General features: G+C 43.3%; 1 protein-coding gene across 3 annotated transcripts in view; it reads left to right on the forward strand.

The window, feature by feature from the left end:
• The first annotated feature begins 658 nt into the window (after positions 1 to 658).
• The window catches only part of DTNA (dystrobrevin alpha), a 233,951-nt gene continuing 209,278 nt past the window's right edge, over positions 659 to 25,331 (forward strand). For 2 of the 3 annotated variants that reach the window (XM_049821425.1, XM_049821415.1), the window contains exon 1: positions 659 to 793. The gene's annotated coding sequence lies outside the window, so the exon portion shown is untranslated. Of the gene's footprint in view, positions 794 to 12,047; positions 12,066 to 25,331 lie in introns of those variants that run through there. The other variant, XM_049821434.1, reaches the window with a different exon arrangement.

Below are 25,331 nucleotides of genomic sequence, written 5' to 3' on the forward strand. Positions count from 1 at the left end.
ACCGCGTTTCCCAGCGTGCGGGTTTCTCAGCGCCAGAGGTTTCACACGTGTCGGTGCCCCCCGCCCGCCCCCGGGGAGACCCGCCGCCCCGCCCCGCCACGGCAGAACAGGATGACATCATCCCTGCCGCCTGCCGCTCCTCTGGCCCGCCCGCCACCCCGGGAGAGCGGGGGGGGAGGGGGGGTCGCGCCCGCATCCTTCCCCCCCCCCCCCCCCAGAGCCGCGCCCCACCGGGGGGCTCGGGGCGGGGCGGAGGGGGCTGCCGCCCCGCGGCCCCCGCCCGCCGCCTGGCCTCGCCCCTGCCTCACACCCCACTACGTCATCCCTCCCGCCGCCCCCCCGCCCCCGCGCGCGCGGCGGTGCTGGCGGGGAAGCGCCCCCCGAGGGGAGAGCCGACGCCGGGCAACGGCTTCGCGGCGGCTTCAGCCACGACAGGGCGCAGGCGCAGAAGCTTCGCGCCGGCGCGGTGGGGCGGTCGCGCATGCGTACCTCGGGGGGGGGGCGGGCGCGGCGGGCGGGCGGCGGGGCAGCTCCTGCGCTGACACCTGCAGCATGTGCCAGGAGCTGCAGCGGCAGCGGCCGCCTCTGCCTCTGCGCGGCGCGGCCGCCCCGCTCCGGCGCCGTGCGCGGCGGCGGCGGCGGTGGTGGTGGTGGCGGCGGCGGCGCCGGCGGAGGAGGAGTAGGAGTAGGAGGAGGAGGAGGAGGAACGACTCCCGCTCCCGGCGTCCCTCCTGCCTGGCACCGTGTGCCGGCGGGTGCACGGTGACCTTACGGAGCGTGCATTACCTCACAGGTAAATATCAGCTGATCCGCCCCGGCGGCGGGAGCAGGCGGCGGCGCCGGCGGTGGGAGCTCACAGAGCCTTCCTGAGGTAGCGATCCCGGCCGGGGCAGCGGGTGCGTGGTGCCGGGCGGGGGGCGCCGCCTGTTGCCCTTTACCTGTGTGGGGCAGCGGGCGGGGGGCACCCGGGGTTCCCCCCCTTCAGCGCCGCGGGGGAGCCTGTGTCCGGGGGGGGGGGGGGTGTCGGGGGGAAGGCGGGCGGGGGGGGGGGCGCCGGCCCGGCGCCCCCCCCCCCGCCCGCCTTCCCTCCCGACCCCCCCCCCCCCCCCCCCCCCCGGTGGGGTCGTACCGCGCTCCCGCTTGTCCTCAGGGCGGGTTCGCGCTGCCTGCTGAGGCGCTCGGTGTCCTGTCAGGTGTGGGTGAGTGTGCACAGGCGTGTGAGAGGGGCGGGCTATCTCCCAGCGACCCACCCAGCCGCTCCGTGCAGCAGGTCCGTGGGTCCCTCGGCACAAAAAAGGGGACTCGGTGGGTTCCCGGCTGTCCCTGTTTGGCTGCTGTCACGTCTTGCAGCCGGCCGAGGGAAAAGGGCCGAAAGGACGGCGCCCCGTAACGCAGCAGCGCCGCCTTTACCTGTGCGTTCGCCGAGTCGTTGGCAAAGTTTGGTGATTGGCGGTGAAAATCTTAGTCATCGCTGCCAAACTAGCTTGTACTAGGCTCCCGTGCTGAAGAGTAGCTACCATCTAAAATTAAAGATTGCTGGCGACTGCGGTGGTCAGCTGAATCTGGTACTGATTCACGGGATCGGCTTCCCAGCACGGGCGATGTTTGAGGTAGTGCTTTAAACGTTGGTGGAAGTCAATGTTGTCTGATAATCCTCGACAGTAACTGGTAGCCCAGAAGATGTCAAAATGAGAGGTTCCCCAAGGAAGAAGCAGTATTGCAAAGTTGGTGCTTGTAGGCATTCAATATATTGTGTCACGTTCAAAGTTTTGTAACTTAGTGTTCACTTCTCAGCACTGTACCTCTGCTCTTCCCCTGGTTGTTGGGCTACAGAAGTAGTTTAATAACAATGGGGGGTAAAGGCACAGATTCTGTGGTTTAACCCTATCACAGCTATGGAGCTGTTTCCGTAACTTTTACCTGAATGTCAGGTTGTCTCTCACACCTATGAACGCGTGCACAACCGGACATCTATTCGCTAATAAAATGATGGCAACTAGAGAGTAGCGAGTGCTAGATTTTTAAGGCATGCTGGTTTCTGATTGTCAAAGGGTAAGTGAGCATGAGAGATAAAAGCCAATGCCATGTCTATTTTAAGTTCATGTCTTTATATTGCTCCTCAAAAGAGAACGATCCTACTGACACATTTTTGGGTTTCACGTTCCTGTTGCAGTCACCAGTCAAATTCCCATATTTATTCAAAGTCGGTATTTAATGCACTAGATGTCTTTGTGGTTTTATGTGGATTATTTTTTTCTTTATCACAAGACAAAGTTAAAATTCAAAGAACTGCATGCCTAAAAATAAATCTTTCCTTCCTATAAAAAGTCACACATAAAATATCAGCTCCTGACTTGACCTCTCCATGAGATATAACTGTAATCAGAATGAGGTGCTGTAGTCTTGCAGTGGTAGTACTAATGCAAAATTATATATGTGTGCACACTGTGATCGCAGGCAGGTAGATAATTAATGCATTTAATACTCAGTATATGTGGCTCCTCAATGGTGTGTAATCATTTCCACAAGCAGTTTTCGGTGTGTTCCTGGTTGTGTGCACTGATGCCCAGGATGGTGAAACTGTGCAGGCTCAACCATGGCAGATTCAGCTCTCTCTGGGAAGTACCTCAGGACCCAACCCTGAAAACAAATGTGTGGTTGTGATCTCTGCGTGCTAGGGTAACCTACTGATCCAACAATGAAAAACCAGGAAAAAAACCCTGCAAAGTACATTATGGTAAGCTGCTGGATGGCAATCTATTAAGGTTTAGAGGAAGGTAAAGGATGGATTTTTTTTGTTGTTGTTGTTTGGCTTTTGGAGATTTAGTCCGTTATTAATGATTTCCTTGATTTCTACAGTTGTATGCTGTCAGAGACTGTAGAATAGGTTATCTCCTCCTATCCATTTTGCCCAGTGTAAGTCTATTCAGAATTGCCTATAAGGGTCAGCACTGATCTGTCTAACTTCCATGCCAGGCAAATCAGATGTAATTGCACTGAAATCAATGAATATGTACTGACATGAAACTGTGAGAAGAAAATCGGCCTCATGGTGTTTTATATTTATATAGCTGAAAGCCAAAAATAGCTGTCATAAACACAGCGTGTCTTTTGAGAAGGAATATTCAATGCCTATCTTACAGTTGTCCAAAAAGTTTCTTTCTTCTCTTTCGGCAGCTTTGGGTTAGGAAAGTGAAGGCAGCAATCCTGGAATGAGAACTATTCTGGAGAAACTTTTTGTTCCAGTGACTAATCTCCTTAATTCTGTGCTGTTGATCTTAGCTTGCACGTATTCACACTGTTAACATTTGTCAAGGACTGTTTTCTTAAACAGGGCTCCTGAAGTGTGTTGCCAGGTGTCACAGGGTTAATTCTAATGACTGTGTTTTAAACTGCTGCTCTTTACATTAATTATATATGTTCCTATCTCTAGGCATAACAGCAAAATCTAAGTGGTATGGAATGTTACATTCCAATTAGTTTTGCCGTGCAAATGAGGGTTATAGTTGATGGGTAAGTCTGACATGTACTGCATGACTTGTCATGTTTTTCCTGGAGAGAGGGGAGTCTTGGGACTGAGTCACCATGGAAGAACATGGAGCCCCGTAGGCACAAAACTGGTGCAATGGAGTGATGAGTCAGACCTCTTATCTTTAAATTTGGTATTATGTGGTAGTTACCCACGGGGTGCATTGCACTCATTGTGCACCTAGGCAAGTAACTAGCAGGCAGAAAACTCACATAATTAGTCCTCTGACTCTGGGATGCCTTTTCTTTGCAGAGTTGGTCCTGCTTCTATTGAAATAAAAGGCTGTTGGTTAGGATCACGTGGGAAATCACAGCGTATTAACTTGCCAAGCAAATTGGGTCTGCCTGGCCATGCACGTTCATTTCTTGCATTGTTTCAAATCCAGTAGTAATATGACCTAATACTTACATTTTCACGTTCCGCGTTGTAGATTTGTACCAGCTTTTTCAGACTTCTGAAACTGGATAATGAGTAGAGTTGTAAAAGCAGCTTTGCATCTTCACAGGCCCCAATATTTGTCTACGCCAAATGACTTTTATGAGAGTTGCCGTGGAATGACAGTGTTGTTTCTGATTCCAGAGGAAGCTGATGTTACTGCTAAGCTAAGGAAAATAATTGAAATTTCTCAGAGGTGGTAGCCTCAGAAATATGTTAAACAGTGAGAACGAAGATGGCTCACTCAGCTGTTTTCAGAAACAAAACAAAGCCTTACATCAGAGATGTCTTCACTTAGACACGCTGAACTTCCTTGAATAGTGATCATTAATAACACCATCTTCTCAAGCTAACGGAGCATGAAAGTTCCTTGATTTATAATAATTTGGGAGCAGATGCTCAAAATTCTGTCCACTTACACAAACAGCACAAGAATGACACTTTTGCTGAAAACAGGGAGGGGTGCTGGGGGGCCAAATGTGTAGGGGGGCACTCGGAATAGCCTGGAAGAGTGTAATGCAATGGCTGTCTCTCCTACTTCATTACAAAAGCTACTAGAGAGACTGTGTTTGGAAAAAAGTGCATGAGGTTTTTATTTGAAATTTGTAGTAGAACATTATTGATCTGTATATTTTTACATGTCATGAACGTATCCAGTCACCATTTTGTGATCACCACAGATGTTAGCACTGGTTTCAGGGTGGGGTGTGTGTCTGTTAATGGTCTTGCAGAAAAAGCTTCTGTCTTCTCACGTACCCTTAAGTTTGGAAACTGTTGCAATAAAGACATATCAGAAAACACGCAGGAAAGATGTGCCAGTTTAGATCTAAATTATACCGATTCCAATTAAAGTGTAAATGCTTTATTTGTCTTTAAGATATCAGATATACCTATTGTACCTCTCTAGCTGTATAGATATCTAGAATGTCACATGTGCAGAAATCAACGCAGGGAGCAGAGGGTTTAGTAGTCTCAGCAACTGAGATGAAATGCAAAGCCACTTGCACAAACTTGTAAACTTCTGTGGCCTGTGTGTCCTGATGTGGAGATCAAAAAATGTGAGACTAGTTGCACTGATGAATAAAGTGATACCAGAACCGGAAATCTCCAGAGAAACCCATCTCAACTCTAGAGAGATAGAGATCTAAGAAAAGCTTCCAAATACCTCTTGTTTGGGTTTAGTTGGTGTAGAATTGGAACATCATGAAGTCTCAAGGTGCTATCATGCCCCCTGGAAATCAATAGCATTTTGCTGTTGACTTCGGCAGAGCCAGGGTTTTGCCCCACTACTTAAGATAGCCAGGACTGAAATGTATGGGCTAAATCCTTCTCTCATTTATGATGACATAAATCCAGCCCTGGTGTATTTTCTTCTTCACAGTGAAGAGAAAAGGGATTGCAACAGTACTACCTATCCACGGCATAGCTACAACTCCTGCTAGGGAATATAATTATTTTATGTTGTTCCTGTGTGCTATTCAAAACTTTACCATTAACTGTGTGATGTCATCGTCTCCTCCTGTATCCACTACATTTATACTGATTATATGAGAAGTACCACTGACAGTTCACATACCTGTGTGTATGCCACAAGGACCCAGAGGGAAATCCTGTATCTTTTATTGTGCAGAGGCTGCATTTGTATAAGGATGCTCTGTGTAGCCAGAATAGCCTGTAAAGGGAAATACAGAGATTGTTATAATTGTTCAAAAGAGATTACAACTTAACAGAATTCCATCCTATAATGTACAAAGTACAAAAATAAAGGCTCTTTTCAGTTAAATCCTCTACCAGATTGATGCCAAGAAGCAATGCAGTATCTCAAATGATTTGGACTTTTTTAATCTTCTTAGCTAGAAGAGATGTCAGAAGAGCCAGGGGTGGAGAGCTACAAAAATGAAGTAGAAGATTCATGTGGAATTTCCTCATGTAGTGGTCTGGATGCCTCTGCTTATTTTGCTTAAAATGAAATTCAGACTTCAGAAGCATACTTCCTTTTCTTTTCTCTTGGTGCTGACAAGCTCTGCCTGGGCTTTGTTGTCTAAAGAGGTAACAGCAATTAAAATGTGATGTGACAGCGACTTCTATAAACTGTTTTGTGATGTAAGAATCATAACGTAAGATTTTTCTGACATGATGAAAATTAACAGGGGAACGGAAATCTTCCGGTGTTATCAACGGCTTTTCAAAAGTTCAGCCGGAACTTATTCCTGGTCGCAGACTCCTCACAGGGCGGGTGTGAGCTGAGGCCTGTTTAACTGGTAAAACTCCTCCACAATGAAGTTTGACCACGTTAGTTTAAATAAAAGCCTGATATATTTTTGCCCTTTGGCTTTCCAGGGGAAGAGAGGAGCTGCTGATTTAGTGCCAAAATTTGCTTGTCATTCTTATGGGTGAATGGATCTGTTGAACAGTGAGACCATGTTGAACTGTTCATCTTGGTTTGTGCAGGAAGGTGGGACTATGTTTGCACCACGCTTGATACCAGGCAGGATGGGTGAGCTGGCTCCATGCAGGAGGAAGAGCCACATGAGTGGTCCCAAAGCAGCCTCCTAGTGGCTGGGTCCACAGGGGACTGGAGAAAAAGAAAAGTAGATGATGACACAATGTTTTCTGGAATGTGACTATTACCATTAAAAGATTAAAACCCAAAAGTAAACCACAACCCACCTCTGTCTTCAAGTGATGAAGGTGAAACAGTGCAAGGAGAAGAGGAAAGATCAGCTTTAATCAGAAGTGTAAGAGAGAACAGTGTGAGCAACATGGTAGGACAATCTTTCTGGAAGGATCTGAGCTGAATTGACGACCTGATGCATGTTGTCCTGGTCTTCACCCTGGTTCGTGGGCAAATACAGTTCCTCACCAAGTCTGTACATGAGTGAAAGGAGCTGCCTTTTGCAGGCCATCTGTATATGCCCTTATGCCTTGCAGAATTGCCCTGTGTAGTGGCTATTTACATCTATTGAGTTTTCTCACAATTGTGCTGTTGTACTTGGTTGGTGCCAGAGTTAAAGTTAAATGATGGTTTGGCCTGTGCTTAGCCACAGAAGCATTGTCCACGGTAATCACCGCCACAAAGTAGGTCTTGATCACAGGCTGAAGTACCAGTCAGCTTTCCTCTTTTCTTTCCTCTTTGAAATCTTCTTTGCTTTGGCATGCCTGTCAATGAGCGTGGTCATGTGGTGTGCAACACAAACTTGAGTTGCGCTGGGAGGCTTGCCTCCCTGGAGAAAGAAGGGCTCTTGGCTGCCCACCAAAGCCCATCACGGCTTGACAGTTAGGCTTTAGTGAAATGGACCGACCAACTTCTTGGTGGGCAGAGTGCCAGCCTAACAGATGGCCCTGAATGTGGGCAGCCAGCAAAGCATATACATACGTGTAGATGTAGATAATTGTATGTATGGGTATAATAAATAGGGATCTTTGCAATTTGAAAAAAGTTGCTAAAGCAGAAGGCTGAGTACTAAAGTGATGAGCCTGAAGAGAGACTTATTTTGGGGAGGGGGCATGTCAGAGTGCTCAGAGGAAGGATCTGTTCTTTCGTTGTTGCTCTCTGCTTGCATTTTTGCAGATTATATAATAAACAAGGGAGGCTATTTAGTCTTTTGAATCCAGGCACTCTTGTTACTACAACTGGGAATGTGGAAAATGACACTTTACTGCAGTGAATACCCTTACAAACCACTTGAAGATTGCTACCAGCTCACATTCTACCAACACATTTACTAGTACAGCTTGAGATCAGTGGAAATCTGTGCATGCCATGCTTTTTGTTTTGAATTATGTTTTGAAGTATGAAATACTTCACTGAGCAAGAGTTGCATGGAAATCAGTTACCAGTACAGAACATAACAAAACTTTCTCTGTGGGTCGTAGCTTCCAAAATCTTTGTGTGTAGTTAGCTAGCGAGTAAATGCTAAACCCCTTCCATGGATGGCAGTCAGGCAACATGTATGCAGGCCATATGATAATTGATAATTAAACACTCATAAGTCTTTTGAAGACCCAACATTAGTTGCATCTCTACAGAAGGAACATAGAAAAGCTAGGTGACTTGAACTTGTCTACAGGTGGATTTGATTGCAGAAGCCTATTTCCTTTGAGCCCATTTCCCTAATTTTATCAATATGGTGCTGGAGAATTGCCTGGCCTTGCTGTCTCAGGGCACACAGGTATCTTCATTGAAGATCCAGCTCTCCTTACTAGGAGACAGTACTAGTAGATTGCAGGATGAATAGCATTGCATACTGACCTGGAAATTGCCTCGGGCTCTTCTTAAAATTCTGGAAGGTCTTGTGGACACAGTTTTCCTTTACCTGATAGGGTAAACCATAGGGATCTATGATTTTTGGAAAAACTCTGTAAAGAGCTCTGGGTACCCTCAGTATAAAAGCAGAGATACAGCTTTGTGTCTCTAGGATCCTTAAGTTAGATTAGCAGGAATTATTGGGATAAGAAAAATCTTTTCTCAAATCCTGGAAATAAATTATATTTACCAGATCTAATGTAATCCCTTTACGCTTTACCTGAAGATATGGCAGCTGTCTGTGTGACTCCCAAATCAAGTACTGCGGTTGCTGGCTTCTAAGTGCACACAGTGCACAGAGAAATTTTGCAAGCCAGCATGTTAAATGTGCCAGAAGGCCTAGGGAGTGTCTTTTGACTTAAAGGATGGGACCAAGGCTTTTGGTGGGGGCTGACCTACCTGGCTAGGCATCCAAAATGAGTACGATGAAAGGACTGTTTTGAAGAGGGAGAATAATGAGGTAATTTCTTAGGACCCAGATTTCAGAAGATGATGAAAAACTCCTGTAGGTTTCAGAAGCAAGTATTTGCTCTCGTTATGGAAATGATAACGGTATTTCTGGTGCATTCTGAATGTCAAATGGAAGGTTGTGTTTTGGTCTGAGTATAATGTCTGACGTGCACATGCTTTCATTAACTTTTTATTATTCTTTTAGTCTTTCAGATGTGTTTACCATGTGACTCTGCTCATTTTTTCCCTTCTTAAATAATAACCAGAACAAGCAGTTTAATGGTTGTGTGCACTAGTTAATGGGAACTACAGAAATTCAAATCCCCTGTGTGGGAATTGTACAAGTTTTGACTCATTTAATCCCTGTTTCCTTAGCCCACATCTACCATTCCCCTTTGTGCAGGCTAGGGGGAACATAGCCCTTAAGTTTCAAGTGGTTTTTATCAGTTTTCTTATCATCTGCATTCAGCTGCTTCTGGCGGGACTATTAGAAAAACACAGGTGCAGTCCTCCAAAGGACTGGGAGAGGGCAAAGTGAAAGAAAACAGGATGGAGGAGGAGGGTTGTTAAAAGGGGAAAGTGGGATGGAGAAAAATGGTACGCAAAGGGAGAATGAAAACAATGCAAAAGGGAAAGCTAGAAAGAAAGAAAAAAAAAAGAACTGAAACCAGGAGAAAGGAAGGAGAGCAAGGAAAAGAGAAAAAAACATCCAGAGCATCAGATGAAAAGGACTGTACTGTGTTAATGAAAATTAGTACGTGCTCCAGCTAAGCTCCTTTTCTCTTAATATGACAGAGCAGGACTCCTCTTGCACAGGCTTCTTTGGGAAAAGGGTCTCATTTGACCTTACGGGACTACTTACGTGAAGAACTCACATGAGATGATCTTTACGGGGTGAAGACCAATGTTAACAGTAGCAGGGTCAAGCTGTATCTGTTTATGCCAACGGACAGGAGACTGATTTCCTTTTTATTACTGAGTCTGCTGAGGTTGGAATATATTTGTCCTCAGTTAAGTCCTGGCACTGAAAAGAGGGAAGTAAGTCACAGTATGTTTTAAGCCTGCAGACAGGCACATTGGAAGTTGAACTGCATCACGCCGTGCTCTGTATAACCTTCTGCAGAGAAAGGTGATACATACTGTCAAATACTGTAATATTAGAGGTATTACTTTTGTAGTCCCTGTTTCTCTAGACAGACACAGAAGATTTAAAAGCAATCAGTGTTTGTGAACACTGTATCAGTCTACCCTAAGAGGTACTTGGCTAATTTTTCCTTCCTGACCCCTATTTAATCTAGTCATATTAAGACTGAAATTGTTATAAGACAACTGCATGAAACTTTTTTGCACAGAAAAGATACACAGTAACTGTTGTACAAGATTAGTAACTTAAAATGCACCTACTTAGTACATTTTGCTGCACCAAGGATTAGCCAGTCATCCTTCTTAGGTAAAAGAATAGGTACAATACCTTCATGTTTTGCTAAAGGGTATATTTCATTTGTCCCATTGCAATGCTCTTCTTTATTTCCATAGGGAATGCTACATTTCTGATATGCTAGGAGCCCCATATTGTCATTGCTATTTGCATTTACACTTAAATGTTACCTATCTTTTAAAAACTTTTAAAAACAAGCTAGCAGAAAGATAATTATTCCTCCACAATTTGTGGCTTTTATTTTTTTTTTTTTTTCTTTCAACACATGAAAGCATGTAGTAGGGCATTATAAAACTCTCTTGATTTGTTGTAGGCAGTCAGACTTTTGATGGTGTGCTTGACTATCAGAACAAACGACCACGACTTCTTTACCATAAGCTCTGTTCCAAATAATTAATGTAATGTTAGTGGGCTTAGTGAAGCAGCGGGCTATATTACAGTGACTGCAAAGCATGGAAACCTACTGTGTCTTTCTGTCATAAAAAGGCGCTGCCTATGCTGTAGATCCTATGAAGAATTTGTAGAGATACTTGAAAGGATAAAACACCGTATAAATTCCTAAAGTTCAAAGAGAAAATACCACTCAGGATAAAAAAGGGAGCTTAGCCCAGCAGCAGCTTAACCATATATGACAGATCTAGTGCTAAGTCCTGCGCCATCAATGCAAATGCCTCTGGAGTTCACCAAGTAGCCAGATGGAAGGACTAGAAGAAAGGCTTTGAGGATACTGACCTTGGGGGGGCAGAGAGAAAAGGCACACACTTCCCAATAAATGACTCTGATTCTCTGGGCAGGATATGAACAGGGAAGGTTGATAAGACGTGTACAGCTAGATCTGTCTTGCATTTCCTGTGAAAACTACTTTTAAAGGTGTATTTGTCTGTATTTCTGTGCAAGTATTATGCCATAAATAAAATTGGGAACTAAGCAAGTTGGCAACCCTGTTATTCTAACATAGGGATAGATTACACTAGGCCTGAACAATGCTTTTGAGAGCTGAGGTTTAGAAAAATCATTAGCTGTGTCCTCCTTCCTGTGCCATGTAATGGCATGAACATTGGATCAAAGTTGGTCACCTTCAGGTCATGAGGGTAATCAAAACTTCAGCAAAAAGGCTGGTTTAGAGGTGACACTTCCTTCTAGGTAGTTCTCTGTGACCTTCAGTCATGTCTATGTGTGTCCTGGACCCAACTGGTTTCTTGTCTTTTCAGCTTTTCATCCCATAGAACAGTCAGCCCAGCCCGCATGCTGGCCTCCCTCCCTCCCCAGCATGGAGCTGCTCTTGTGTGTGCTCTCCTCTACAAGCCCAAGCATCTCCTCTCCCCTTCTGCCAGTGGCACTTGGATTTAAGCAGCTCTTTCTTATCTCAGCCACTGCTGCACATTGACCATGGGTGGCAACTGAGCATGCAAATTATCTCAGTAAATAATTTGCACTAGTTGTCACACAGAACAAGGCAAACCTTGGTGGCTGTGGCAGGCTGCTGTTGCCCTAGGAGATGTGCAGGGACAGCTTGTATGAGCGCCTGAGGAAAGGAATGACACAACAGCATTTTAGCGGCTGTATTGATACCGGATGCTGTTTCAGGCTTCTTACCCAGTGCTCACAGACCTCATTTCAAGTAGTGCGAATGTTTGGAAGGTAGGAAGTTATGTTGTATCTGGAAGACCTTAATGTTAAATAAAATGCATATGGACACATAGCAGTAAGTGCAGTCCAAGGAAAGTATGTCTGAGATTGTGGTCGCTGCTAAGAGGGGTATACTTGTGGGAGGCCATACTGTGGCTTTTTGGCCCTTGCTGATCACCACAGGCATAGAAATGGTTCATATTGCTTTTGTTTATTTGTAGGAAAAGGAAGAAACATGGAGCTGCATCTCTGTTCTGAAGCTAAAGTATAGATTAAAGGTACTCTTTTTTTCCCCATGGTTTTGTTTTTTAGGAGACTGTAGCAATGTATTCTAAGCAGTCACAGGAGCTTTAACGACAGCTGTTTTGCTTGAAAGCCTGTATCTGTCAGTGTCTGTAACATGATTTGATGTAATCCTTTGGATTTCCTTGTGTTTAAAAAAGCTGCAGTCTTCTTTGCCTACCAAAACACATTTAACAGTTGAAATTTTAGAAGGGAATATTTCTAAAATCTACCATTTTGCATATACTCTGTTTGTTGATCCTACTGTTTATATATTTTTAATACATCTCTCACATTAGTCTGAACATCCAATTAAAGACGTGGCTTAGGAAAATATGGGAGTTTGGGAAGAAAAAAAAGAAACAGAAATAATATAACACTAGCTGAAACCTTAGTAGTCCCATATCCCTATGCCATTTCCTGCTCAAAACTGAGGAAAAATGTTTAAAAATGAAGTTGTCTTTCATGGCAGACTTTATGCCTATGAGTCAATCTCATCTTACTACTCAGCTGTTGAGAAGATTTGACCTTGAAACCCAAATTTCCCTTACATACACTGACATGTGTTTTGCAAGACCTTGAAATTACACAATGGAAGGAGAGCTGAAAACTGCTGCCAAATCTACTAGATGGTCACGGTTATCTGGAGCTGACCAGAAGCTTTAATTTCATGCACTATGGTACTGCAGATTGAAACCGTGGAGCCGTGGTGTGCAGGCAGGTAGTCAGCACCGTGCGGGTGGCTGCCCCTTTGGCCAGATGGGGAAATGCAGATTTATCACAGAGGGCAGGATGTGGGTGTATCGTTCCTTTGACATAAGCAGGTGGGCTGTTGGTTTCCTCCTGTTTTATTTGCCCAAAACACTTCACTTTTCTCAAGCAGTGATACTTGAAAGGTGTAAGTGTTGACTGGCGCAGTGGGTCCTGTGGCACACTGCCTCGTTCAGAATGCAAAGGAGGAGAGTGGGGATATAGGACCTGATTTTAGCACTCCTGAGTTAGCTATTCTGAAACCAACCAAGTCCAGGGCACTTGAATTTGATGCTGTTTTTTTCAGAGGACTCTATGGCCCTGCCTAACAGAGAGAAAAAAGTGATGGTCATTCCATTGGTATTACTATTTACATCCCAGTTTGTTGATACCAACACGCTTGTCTTTGCTAAGCTACAGACAGACAAACTTGTTTCATCAGATCCGGTTATCCAAAATTACTGGCATCCAGTTGGATGGCGCTCTCAGGACTTTGGGAGGTGGGGAAAAGGATGTTTGGTTTTTCTTGGTGGTATTTTTCCTTTCCTTGCTTTTCTTTTTATCAACTTCTTTCCACTGAAATGACAGCAAAGCTTGCATGTTGTAGTTAGCTCTCCATGCATCTATTTTCACTTGAGGACTATAAGATACTGGGCCAATCTACATTTTTCTGGTAGTCTTGAAATGCAGTAATTAAGAACAATTTATTGCTTTGTTCACAAAGCCCCAAACCAAAAGAAGAGGCGTTTCTTTTATTACTTCCTTGTCTTTGGCAGCCTCACAGCAGTGAAACTTCCTGGGCCTCTTGCTGTCTGCTTGGCCAAGTCTAATGAATCTTCTGTTAACAAGGGGTTAAAAATTCATTACGAATATTTTTGCTCTTTATGCTTTACCTTGTACTTCTGCTTGTGTTTTGGTAGAACATACCAGCGATTGGAACATAATTTATGAAATGTTATTAAATGTTGTTAACACGTTTAAATTGAAGCTCCAGCATGCACTCATACACAGTCCTTGAGTATCAAAACATTTGTTAGCATATGTTTCGTGAGCAGTGAGGCTGGAAGCTCAGGCTTTGAGAGGGCTTTTACTATTTTTTTCACAGCTTATTTTTCACAGTTTATTCATTTTTTCCTTTTTTTTTTTTTTTTCATTTTTAAATAAGCTAATCCTCCCCTACCTTGCAGTAACAGAGTGTTTAATGTGACTTTGTTTTGGAAAGTGGTAGCACCCACTTTCATACTATTTGTGAATCATCAATGTCATTATATATTAAGGTGTTTAGCTGGATTTTGATATATAAGGCTCTGTTCCATGCTGTCTGTGCATCTGTATTAACTGGCTTCTTAACTATTGTGTTTTTCTATTTGGCATATATTCTCAGCAGAAGCACCTACAACAGTTGCTTCTAAAACTGCAGCATTTGTAACTTGTAACTGTACTGTTACCATTATTTTTTTTAATATTCTATTTTTAAATCTCCCTTTTTAAAAAGAAAATAGAGGGAACAGTTATCAAAAAATGCAACAAAAACCTACCTCATTACAGAAGGCTTTATAGCAAAATGGAAGGCAGTACAGCTAACCTGTGCCTTCTCATATGAAAGGAATATGTAACACACAATCTAGGCAGTAGATTCTCAGCTCCACAAATTCACATAGCTCCACTGAACTCACTTCTGAGAGGATCTGCTCTGACTCTGAGTGTGTTCCCTAAGAAGCTATTGAAGGTGAAGCACCCAGCACATGCGCTGGGGCAGGATCAAACTGCACATGCATCAGAGAAGTGAAATAAATGCCTGAATATATACATACATGCATGTCTGCAAAGGTGGGGTGACTGGATTTCTTAGCATATCGGGGTAGTGGAGACAATGATAACACAGAAAAAAAAGAAAAAAAAAAGATATGGAATCAGCATCCTAGAACCTTTTTTGAATTATTTATACAGAGTATCACAAAAACACAACAAAGAGAAGGTCAAAGTCCTAAGAACATGGATTGCAATGGTCAGAGGCCCTATCAAATGGCATGGAGTCCATCTCTGCATTAATCCCAAAGTGACTTGTTTTGGTAAGAGGGATTGTTTTGAACATCAAGAATTGTTCTTTTCTTCTCAGTGAGCTGACTGAGGATAAACGCGTTTCCCACTTGTAATTGGAGTAGTAATAAGTCAGCCCATTTCTCACTGCAGGGCTTCAAATCCCAAACAGGTGGGAGTCCATCCATTATTTTATTTACCAGTGAAATGAATTTGTCTCCTTTGGTATTTAACTACTGCATCCCTGATTAACACTGGCCACTGCTAAAAGTAATGATTTGGTTTTGTCAGATTTAGATCTATGCTTCTCTTTTTGTCGATACACCTCCTTTGTAACTTCTTCAACATAAGTAGGAAAAAATGACATCATGAAAACTTTCAGAGCTGATACTAGAGCTGACTTGCCATGGCAATCTCTGTGGGCAATCACAGGTGGTTTAGCATGATCCAAGTGCCAAGTTAGTCTCTTGTTGCAGAGGGAAGGCTTCTCAAGGCTGAATAATAACAAGTTATGACGTTCTGTGTTTTGTACACTTATTTCCTAGTCTATTTTCCTATCTGAGCATTTCAGATTATCAGAAATAACTGGCAAGCATTTTTACTTGTTTGTTTTTAAGTAGTCTTTTGGACTGACAAGACGTGAAATCCTTAGACCAAAGGACAGTATTTTTCAGAAGGTTACAAATGTCTGAAAGTGGAGATGCTGAATATATTTACCTCAGCCATGATTTTACTGCCATAATAAGATTTTTTTGCTTTGCTGCATACACCAGGACTTTAAGATTATGTTAGCTTATGCTGAGCTAAATCCAGATACGGGATTTGGTTGTAAAATATACAAGGAGAGGTTTGTGGCTGCAGAAAGTCTCTACAATCCCCTTTCCATGAGAAGATATAGCGGGGTTGAAAGGAATCTGTTACTTTCATGCAATCCTAGCTAAAGTAACGGTGACCTTGATGTTCACACCCCTGCAAGGCTCCTGAGGGGGCAGGGTGTAATTTCACTGGGCCTTTTCCAGATGGCGGTATCCTTCCCCTCTGGTTATTTTGGTTTTGATTGCTCTGCAGGAGCTTGTGTTGACCAAAAGTATATGAACTCGATGAGCGATGCTCACCTGTGCTTTGCACTCGTCCGCACAACACTCTTAATGTGCAGTAACTGTAGAAGAGGCACCTCCTGAGTATGTAAAGCCCATTCCAAATGTCACCCACCCATACAGTATGAGTGCCTGAGTAAACCCTTGTGCTCCCCCTTAGTAGGAGCATCCACAATGGCTGGAGCTTAACTACTATCATTTGATGATTCATTTGCAGTGCTTATTTTCTAAAAATTGCATAGCCTGTTCTCAAAAGCAAGGCAAAGAAAAAAGCAGCTGTTATGAAAAGAGAGGAAGAAAAACTCAAACATACAAAACACAGAGCTTTAAAGAACCAAACCCACATTGTCAGGGTAGGAGAAACCCCCAACAATTTGGCATGTCTTATCTTTGAGAAAAAATCAGAAATAGAGTTATATTTTTGAGGTACTACTCATATTTTAGACAATTAACAGTGACACTTATGAGTCTAAGAACATATGGATTTGAATTCAGTCCTGACTTGCATCTCTTACTTTTGTGGGGTTTCACAGAGAATAAACCAGGGAACTTTTCCCTGTTTTAAAAAGACATGCTTTTATATTCAGTATTAGTGAATTTTAGGCATGTAATATTGATAGTGAAATAAACACATTGCTTTGTAAGTGTAAGAAGCATCAGAACTGACCAGTCCAATTTTTATTTACTCTGTCATATCATTAAACATGAAGATAGACTTCATTGTGCTTCTCTACTCTAGCATAGCTTATATAGAATTTGATTCAAAAAGCAGAAAATTGGCATGACTGAAAAAAATGAAAAAATTAATTTTCAGTGCTATGTTTTGCAAAAAGTATTTGTTTTCTGTGGAAACAACTGATCAACAAAAAACTGTAGCTGAAACTGAAAATTCCCATTCAGAAACTTAATAACATTTCATTTAAAAATTAATGATTGAAATGAAACATTTTGACATTTCCAAATTCATTGTTTTTCTTTCACCTCAGTCTGAATTCTAATTTTTTCTTCCTGAGCTACTGCAGCACTTCATCCCTTCCCTCATGTCTCCCAGTAAGTCAGGCTGTCCAGCCCAGAGATCCATCTTTCATGGTCTGTCACCACTATGCAGGTTCTGTGCCCAGTGGGAAGGTTGTATTTACTGCTGAGATGATGCTTTGTCCAAAAGCAGCCCCATAGTCCATTCTACAAGGCACCCAACTTAGAAGTCCAGTGAGGTACTCCAGCAGCCCAGAGACATGTAGCTTATCCCAAAACAAAAACACTCAGTCTGCTTTGAAAATGATACTTTTTTTCTGTGTGAATTAAACTTGGCTTTTGATGAAGTACTTCATCTGGATTTTGCTGATGGAAGATTTCAGTTTTCAGCTCAAGTTAAAGAACTTCCCTGCTAAAACTCCCGCTGTTCAGTTTTGTTCGGCTGACCAGCTCTCTTCTGAGCTGCTCTTCTTTGTTTGCATGGGTTGTAACTGGGAAATATCCTTGTTGTGAAGGCTTTTCTTCTTCTGAGATGCATTCCCTGTTCCTACAAGTAGGTAACTATGGAACCAGTACTTTTTCTCGATGTGGAAGAAACATGTTAAGGCCAGATGATAAATTTTCTTGCAGACTGATACACACATTTATGTTGAAGGTCCTGACCAACTTGGAGCCCAGAGAAACAAAAATTCCTGTTTCTGTGTGTGTATTTAAGGGAATAACCCACAAATGAGTCATGAATGCAGCATTACTAATGACCCTACCCACACCACAGCTGCTGAACCTTTCTGCAAGGCAGAATGAGCTACAGACCTCCCCCAGATGCCAAGAACATCTCATTAGTACTCCCTGGAGCTGATGGTCTCTGACAGGCTTTCAAACCTGGCACCCACCTTCTAACTGAGGAGCCTATGCAGGCAGTCCCAGAAAAAATCTGTTCCCTGCCCCATGCGTGATGTGACCCACCCACATCCTTTCCATGGCGTCATGTCCTGTGTGATGAAATCTCCCAACCCCCAGTAATTGTTGTAGCACTGAATTTACCTTTAAGTCATGAAGCTGCAGCAAAGAATCATGCTGAATGAGTGAATGCATGCAAAGAAATGTAAACCATAGAGAACGTGGTAATTTCTGCAATCTTAATATTCTGGCTATATGCCTATTAGCATTTTCTTTGATGGACTAAATTTCCTTTGACGTAGGACATTGTATATATATTTTTAATGACCTTTGTAAAGGTAATTAATGAAAAAAAGTTAGAAATAGTGCAGTGTTGTTTTAGAATAGGCTAAAAATCCTTTTGTGGCTCTTCTTGTTAAGCAAGCAATGTTTCTTCCAGGGCAACACAAAATGTGAGTTGAAAGTGGGATGAGAGCAATTAAGATCCAAGAAGGGGCATGTAGAAAGCTAGGATTAAAGAAAGCTGAAAAGCAAAATTTCAGCTGAAGAAGAAAAGACTGATAAATATATTGAAAGCTTCTGATGGCTGCAAAATATGTAAAAGGGCAGCTGATTTCATTTTGGCTTTTGCTTTTAACTGTCAGTTTACTACAACTGAGTTTTTGTTTTCATTCTAAAGAACATTTTTGGGAATGGCATTTCTTCTGCTCCTGACTGATCTGCAAAATAAATTTGAAAGATTTGTCACATGAATGTGAGTTGTCAGTGTTTTCATTAAATCTAGATTTAATGGATTTTTCTTTTTGAATTGAGATCTGTCATTCTTTTTTCTCCTTTGTATTTTGCTTTTCTGGTTTGCTACTGTTCTGTCTTCTGGGCCAGTGCAAGCCCATGTATTAAAAATAAGTGTTTTCATAAGAATCCTGGCACTTCTTATTTGGAAACCGATTCATGAGTGCTGCTGTCTTTTTAAGCCCTGTGCTGTCTTGCAGTAGAGCCAGGGTAAGAGCCTGCCGTTTGATTGCTCCCACTCTCCCACTGCTACAAGCTACTCATCTTTCTGAATGGGAGGTACGTGAACCTTTCTGACAGTTGCCTTTCCACGGTTCTTCTTGTGGATGCTTGACCTGACAGATGCTTCTCAGAGTTGCTCAGTCTGCTACTGCACATTCAGAAACGTGTTTGGTTTTTGACAAAACTCATTTGTTGTGTTTTCAGGCTTTAGCAAGCCTTTGTTACTTACAGTCATTCCTACCATCTTATGGTTTCTGTGAACCCAGATGCTGTTGCTGGTCTTAAGCTGTAAGAAGAACGGTGATCCTGATTCCAACACGAGCATTGCCAAGCAGGTTGGGCTGCTTCTGTGCATGGCTGTGTTCCCCTTTTCATTGTCAGTGTCAACTGTAAGAAAACATACTGCTTTTTGTGCTTTGAAGAAGGACATTCAGTGGCTCTTGCTCCTAGACTATCACCTCAGAGGAATGTTCAGAATGAGAGAGCAACCACACACCTCACTTGGTGTTCCTGGTGCCGGAGGCATATGAGTTGGTGGTGAAGACTGTTCTCTTGAGTGGCGAGATCCAAAAGCCTTTGACCTTAAAATCAAGTAAAGAGGCTCCATGGCAGTGCTGGTATCAGTTCCCAGCCTGCTGAGATGTGGTTTGGGAGTGATTCTGGGGCTTTTCAGCATCTAGAAAGACCAGCTGGGGTAAAATGGCCCTTCATTGTATTGCTGCCATGTAAATAAACAGTTTCTGTGAAAGTTTTAGTGGTGAATTGGGGGTATGAATTCAGAAACTTCAGGCTTTAGTCTCTTGCTGGCTTCTCCACAAGGGAGACGGAGTTCTCAGGCCCCATTGCAACACTACCAACGCTCAGAATACTGGACTTTTTTTTAACATACAGCTTCTAGATGGTACAAGATTTGCAACTAAAACAATGTTATCTTTTATAGTATTACAGAAAACCTTGGAAATAAAGCATATTTTAAAAAACATAAAAATTGAAAAACATAGATTTTGAGCCAGTACTATGATTTCAGGGTGAATTGTGTTGATAGTCTCCATTTTGGTTTGAAAATAAAGTTCGTATCAAACACATTTTTTATCTGGAATTAGATCAGGTGCCAAACAAGTAGCTCATCTGGAGCATTTCAGTATTGCTACACCACAGACCTATTTGAAGTCTAGGGCTTAATAAAGTAATTTTTACCAGTTAGGAATAGCAGTTTGGGTTAGAGTTGCATATGTAGCAGTATCCCTTAATCTGAATTAATTGATTCTAAGAAGTGAAAGTCAAGTGCACGCATCTACTTTATGAGTAAAGATAATGGATTTTCAGTTGGGGTGTAGGAGATATGGGCCAATTTACATCAGCATATGCGTATTGGTATTTTTCATATTTTTGAGGAAATTATTGCATGATTTTATTCCTTCCTCTTCTTCTAGTTTGTGTATCTGAAAACAGGAATCACATTGGTTTTCAAGGATCATTGGATGCTTACAAGCATCTAAACCCAAAAAGTAGTAATTATATTTCAGAAGGCAAGTGAAAATCACTGCTAAATCTTCCTTGTCAGTTGTGTTGTGAATAGGATGGTTTGCATTGCAGCGAATTATGATATAAGTAGTCTGTATGTTAGGGAGTGTTTTGTCTAAAGCTTAATGATAGTGACGATAGGGTTGAGTGTTTATGGGTAGGAATCAGGGGGAAGGCCAACAAGGCAGATATCATGGTGGGAGTCTGGTACAGACCACCCAACTAGGATGAAGAGGCAGACAAAATATTTTATAAGCAGCTGGGAGGAGTCTCACAATCGCTAGCCCTTTTTCTCATGGGGGGGGACGACTTCAACTTACCAGATGTCTGCTGGAAATACAACACAGAGAAGAAGCAGCAGTGTAGGATGTTCCTGGAGCGTGTGGAAGATAACTTCCTGACACATTTGGTGAGTGAGCCAACTAGGGAAGGTACCCTGCTGGACATGTTGTTTGCAAACACAGAAGGACTTGTGCGTGATGTGATGGTTGGAGGACGTCTTGGGCATAGTGATCATGAAATGATAGAGTTTTTGATTCTTCGAGAAGTAAGTTCAGCAGAACCTTGGACTTCTGAAGCGCAGACTTTGGCCTGTTTAGGGGCCTGGTTGACAGAGTCCCTTGGGAGGCAGTCCTGAAGGTCAAAGGAGTCCAGGAAGGCTGGACATTCTTCAAGAAGGAAATCTGAAAGGCGCAGGAGCAGGCTGTCCCCATGTGCTGAAAGACAAGCCAGCAGGAAAGAAGACCAGCCTGTCTGAACAGAGAGCTTTGTCTGGAACTTGGGGGAAAAAAAGGAGAGTTTATGACCTTTGGAGAAGGGGCAGGCAACTCAGGACTACAAGGATGTCATGAGGTTATGCAGGGAGAAAATTAGACGGGCCAAAGACTAGCTAGAACTTAATCTGGCTACTGCCATAAAAGACAATAAAAAAATGTTTCTATAAATACATTAGAAACAAAAGGAGGGCTAAGGAGAATCACCATTCTTTATTGGATGTGGAGGGAAAAACAGTGACAAAGGATGAGGAAAAGGCTGAGGTACTTAATGCCTTCTTTGCCTCAGTCCTTAATAGTAAGACCAGCTGTTCTCTGGGTACCCAGCCCCCTCAGCTGGAAGACAGGGAAGGGGAGCAGAATGAAGTCCCTATAATCCAAGGGGAAATGGTTAGCGACCTGCTACACCACGTAGACACATGCAAGTCTATGGGGCCAGACAGGGTGCACCCAAGGGTACTGAAGGAGCTGGAGAAGTGCTCACCAAGCCACTTTCAATCATTTATCAGCAGTCCTGGCTAACCAGAGAGGTCCCAGTCGACTGGAAATTAGCAAATGGATGCCCATCTACAAGAAGGGCTGGAACGAGGATTCAGGGAACTACAGGCCTGTCAGTCTGACCTTGGTGCCGGGGAAGGTTGTGGAGCAGAGCATCTTGAGTGCCATGACACAGCACGTACAGGACAGCCAGGTGATCGGGCCTAGTCAACATGGGTTTATGACAGGCAGGTCCTGCTTGAATAACCTGATCTCCTTCTAGGACAAGGTGACCCACTTAGTGGATGAGGGAAAGGCTGTGGATGTTGCCTACCTAGACTTTAGTAAAGCCTTTGACACCATTTCCCACAGCATTCTCCTGGAGAAAGTGGCTGCTCATGGCTTGGATGGGTGTACTCTTCAGTGGGTAAAAAACTGGCTGGATGGCTGGGCCAAAAGAGGTGTCATGAATGGAATTAAATCCAGTTGGAAGCTGGTCACAAGTGGTGTTCCCCAGGGCTCAGTACTGGGGCCAGTTCTGCTTAATATCTTTATCAGTGATCTGGATGAGGGGATCAAGTGCACCCTCCGTAAGTTTGCAGATGACACCAAGATGGGTGGGAGTGTTGACCTGCCTGAGGGAAGGAAGGCTCTACAGAGGGATCTGGACAGGCTGGATCAATGGGCCAAGGCCAATTATATGAGGTTCAACAAGGCCAAGTGCCGGGTCCTGCGCTTGGGTCTCAACAACCCCATGCAGCGCTACAGGCTTGGGGAGGAGGGGCTGAAAAGCTGCCCAGTGGAAAAGGCCCTGGGAGTGCTGGTCGACAGCCGGCTGAGTAGGAGCCGGCAGTGTCCCCAGGTGGCCAAGAAGGCCAACGGCATCCTGGCCTGCATCAGAAATAGTGTGGCCAGCAGGAGCAGGGAGGTGGTTGTTCCCCTGTACTGGGCACTGGTGAGGCCGCACCTCGAGTCCTGTGTTTGGTTTTGGGTCCCTCACTACAGGAAAGACATTGAGGTGCTGGAGCGTGTCCAAAGGAGAACAACAAAGCTGGTGAAGGGTCTAGGGAGCAAGTCTCATGAGGAGCGGCTGAGGGAACTGGGATTGTTTGGCCTGGAGGAAAGGAGGCTGAGGGGAGACCTTATTGCTCTACAACTCCCTGAAAGGAGGTTGGAGTGAGGTGGGTGCTGGTCTCTGTTCCCAGGTAACAAGTGACAGGACAAGAGGAAATGGCCTCAAGTCGTGCCAGGGGAGGCTTAGATTGGACATTAGGAAAAATTTCTTCACCGAAAGGGTTGTCAAGCACTGGAACAGGCTGCCCAGGGAAGTGGTTGAGTTGCCATCCCTGGAGGTATTTAAAAGCCATGTGGATGTGGTACCTGGGGACATGGTTTAGTGGTGGACTTGGCAGTGCTAGGTTTATGGTTGGACTTGATGATCTTAAGGGTCTTTTCCAACCTAAACAATTCTATGATTCTAAGTGTGTTTGGAAAATTTATTGAAGAAAGAAAAGCTGAAAACAGGCTCAGTCAACTGATGTGCTGGGTTTCATTCTGCCTTTATCTTTAGCTCCCACAGCAGGAGGAAGAATATTTCTAATTAATTACATTCTTCCATATTTGAGAAAATATGAAACTACTATGGCTTCCAGACTTTGCTGAGGATTGATTAGGAGTCAGGGAACAGGGAGAGCTGCTGTGCATGGTCAGAGCAGTGTGAAAAAGTTTGCACTAAACTCAACCCATATGACTGCTACCAATCTGTCATGATTCACAAATGTGAGTTAAAAATATAACAGATAGATTGACAGGTATCCTAGCAGAGGCTTTCAATTTTTAAAAATGTTTTTTTAATTCCTTTTGGGAATACTTTTAAGAATTGGTAGTTATCATTGTCCTTTCAACTACAATTAATTATAAGAATTAGAATAGTAGAAATATATACTTAAAGAATAGATGTGAGTAGGACAAACAATCTATGGCAGCAATAACTTTATGCAAAGAGCCGTGCCATGCAACCCAGTGGAGTTTCTTGCTGGGGGGGCAGGAGTTCAGTGCATGCGTGTATCCTCCCTGGCTCAGAGCCTGGGATAAACACCTTGATCTTCTTTTGGGGTAGATAAAGTGGAGCTGAGAAATCATTTTTCTGAGACCTTTTAGGTGAACACCTAATACCAAATTGTTTCTGCTGCGCTTCATTAGAGGTGCTTGCAACTGGATTGCTATTGATTGCCTTTTAAATCTGATTCTGCATTTTAAAAAGTTGTAACAGAAAAATGACAGTGATATATGTGTACCTTAGTAGCCCTCTGTCAGATGTGAAGGAAACTGCAGTTTATCAATGACCTGTTAATGGCAGGGAAGCCAATGACTATTCACAACCCGAAGGCCCTTATCCTACAATCATTTAAGAGTTGTGTGTCCTTATTAATGTAAGTAACTGCACTGAACATCATGGGATTACTCATGTCAATAAAACAAAGTGAGTTTGAGTGATCCTGGAATCAGTGCTTTGAAAGCTGTTCATGTAGGAAAAAGCTATTATCAGATAAAATCAGAAATGCAAGTATGAGAAAGGTACTAGTACTTCTGACACTAGAAGTTTCCCTGTGCTTTCCAGCTCACAATAGCAAAGTATGCAAGGTTAATAATGTAGAAGTAATACAATTTCTGGTGTTAATCACAAAAAATTGTTTTGCCCCTTCTGTGACCAGTTTATGTGGCTGGCTGAAGTCAGTGGGTTATGCCGCTTAGGTCAGGCTGAGATTTCACTCATTTTCACCCATTCTGTATTTTCTTTTTGCTTTGTGCAGGCCTGATTTTTTTAAGCAGCATTGTTGATACATGTGACATTTCCTTGTCTTCTTTAGCATGGTAATGACATTAGACGCAGTACTAGGAAATGCTGAGGCATCTTTAGGTCCTGCTATTGCAAAGGAATTAATGGGGTGTTTAGATCTCATAGAGGTACTCAGCATCTTGCGTGGGTAAAGTTGTCCTGATATGCTTGTGTGTACAGCAGAAGTCCACCGCTCAACTGATGGTGGGCCTTTAAGGACTCCACCGGCTGGTGGGAGAGCCTCCAATGATCACACCTTCTCATCCTCACCCTCCTTTCACCCTTCCTACCCCATCCTGCCTTCCTCCTCATTTCCCCTTCAGGACTACCCTAACAATTTGGTCACCAGCCCAGCATCCCAAGGCCCCAGCTCCCTGTGCTGCAGGAAAACAACAAAACGCTCTCTTCAGCAGTTACTGGCAGTCAGCCATAAGATTTTCTTCAGTGATGAAGGTTATTCGGAGAGTTTAGCAGTCTCTGCTTTGGGGGGATAGGACATTAAGAAATGAGTTTGGTTTTTTCAGTTTGTGTCTTTCCAGATTTTTTCCCTTTTGTTTTGCCTTCCGTCTTCCTTTATTTTAACACTACCCCTTCTTCAGTCACAGTAGTTAAAAAGAGAAAGAACAAAATTGTGTTTTGAAGGCAAGTATTTTGAAAACTGGAAAAGATGGAACAATTCATACAGTTTTTGCTGCAAATAAAGTATTTTCAGACAGTAGTAATATTTATAGTTTCATTGACTGTGCTATGCACACACATTAGAAATGGTCCTTCAGCTGACTATCTCTGAAGGTAGGTAGTTGCATCAAACCTAAATTCTCTATGCCATGACTTTTTGTTGTAATTAAATGAAAGAACCAGATCTACTTTGGC

The sequence above is a fragment of the Accipiter gentilis genome, chromosome 2 (assembly GCF_929443795.1).
Source record: "Accipiter gentilis chromosome 2, bAccGen1.1, whole genome shotgun sequence".
NCBI lineage: Eukaryota > Metazoa > Chordata > Aves > Accipitriformes > Accipitridae > Astur > Astur gentilis.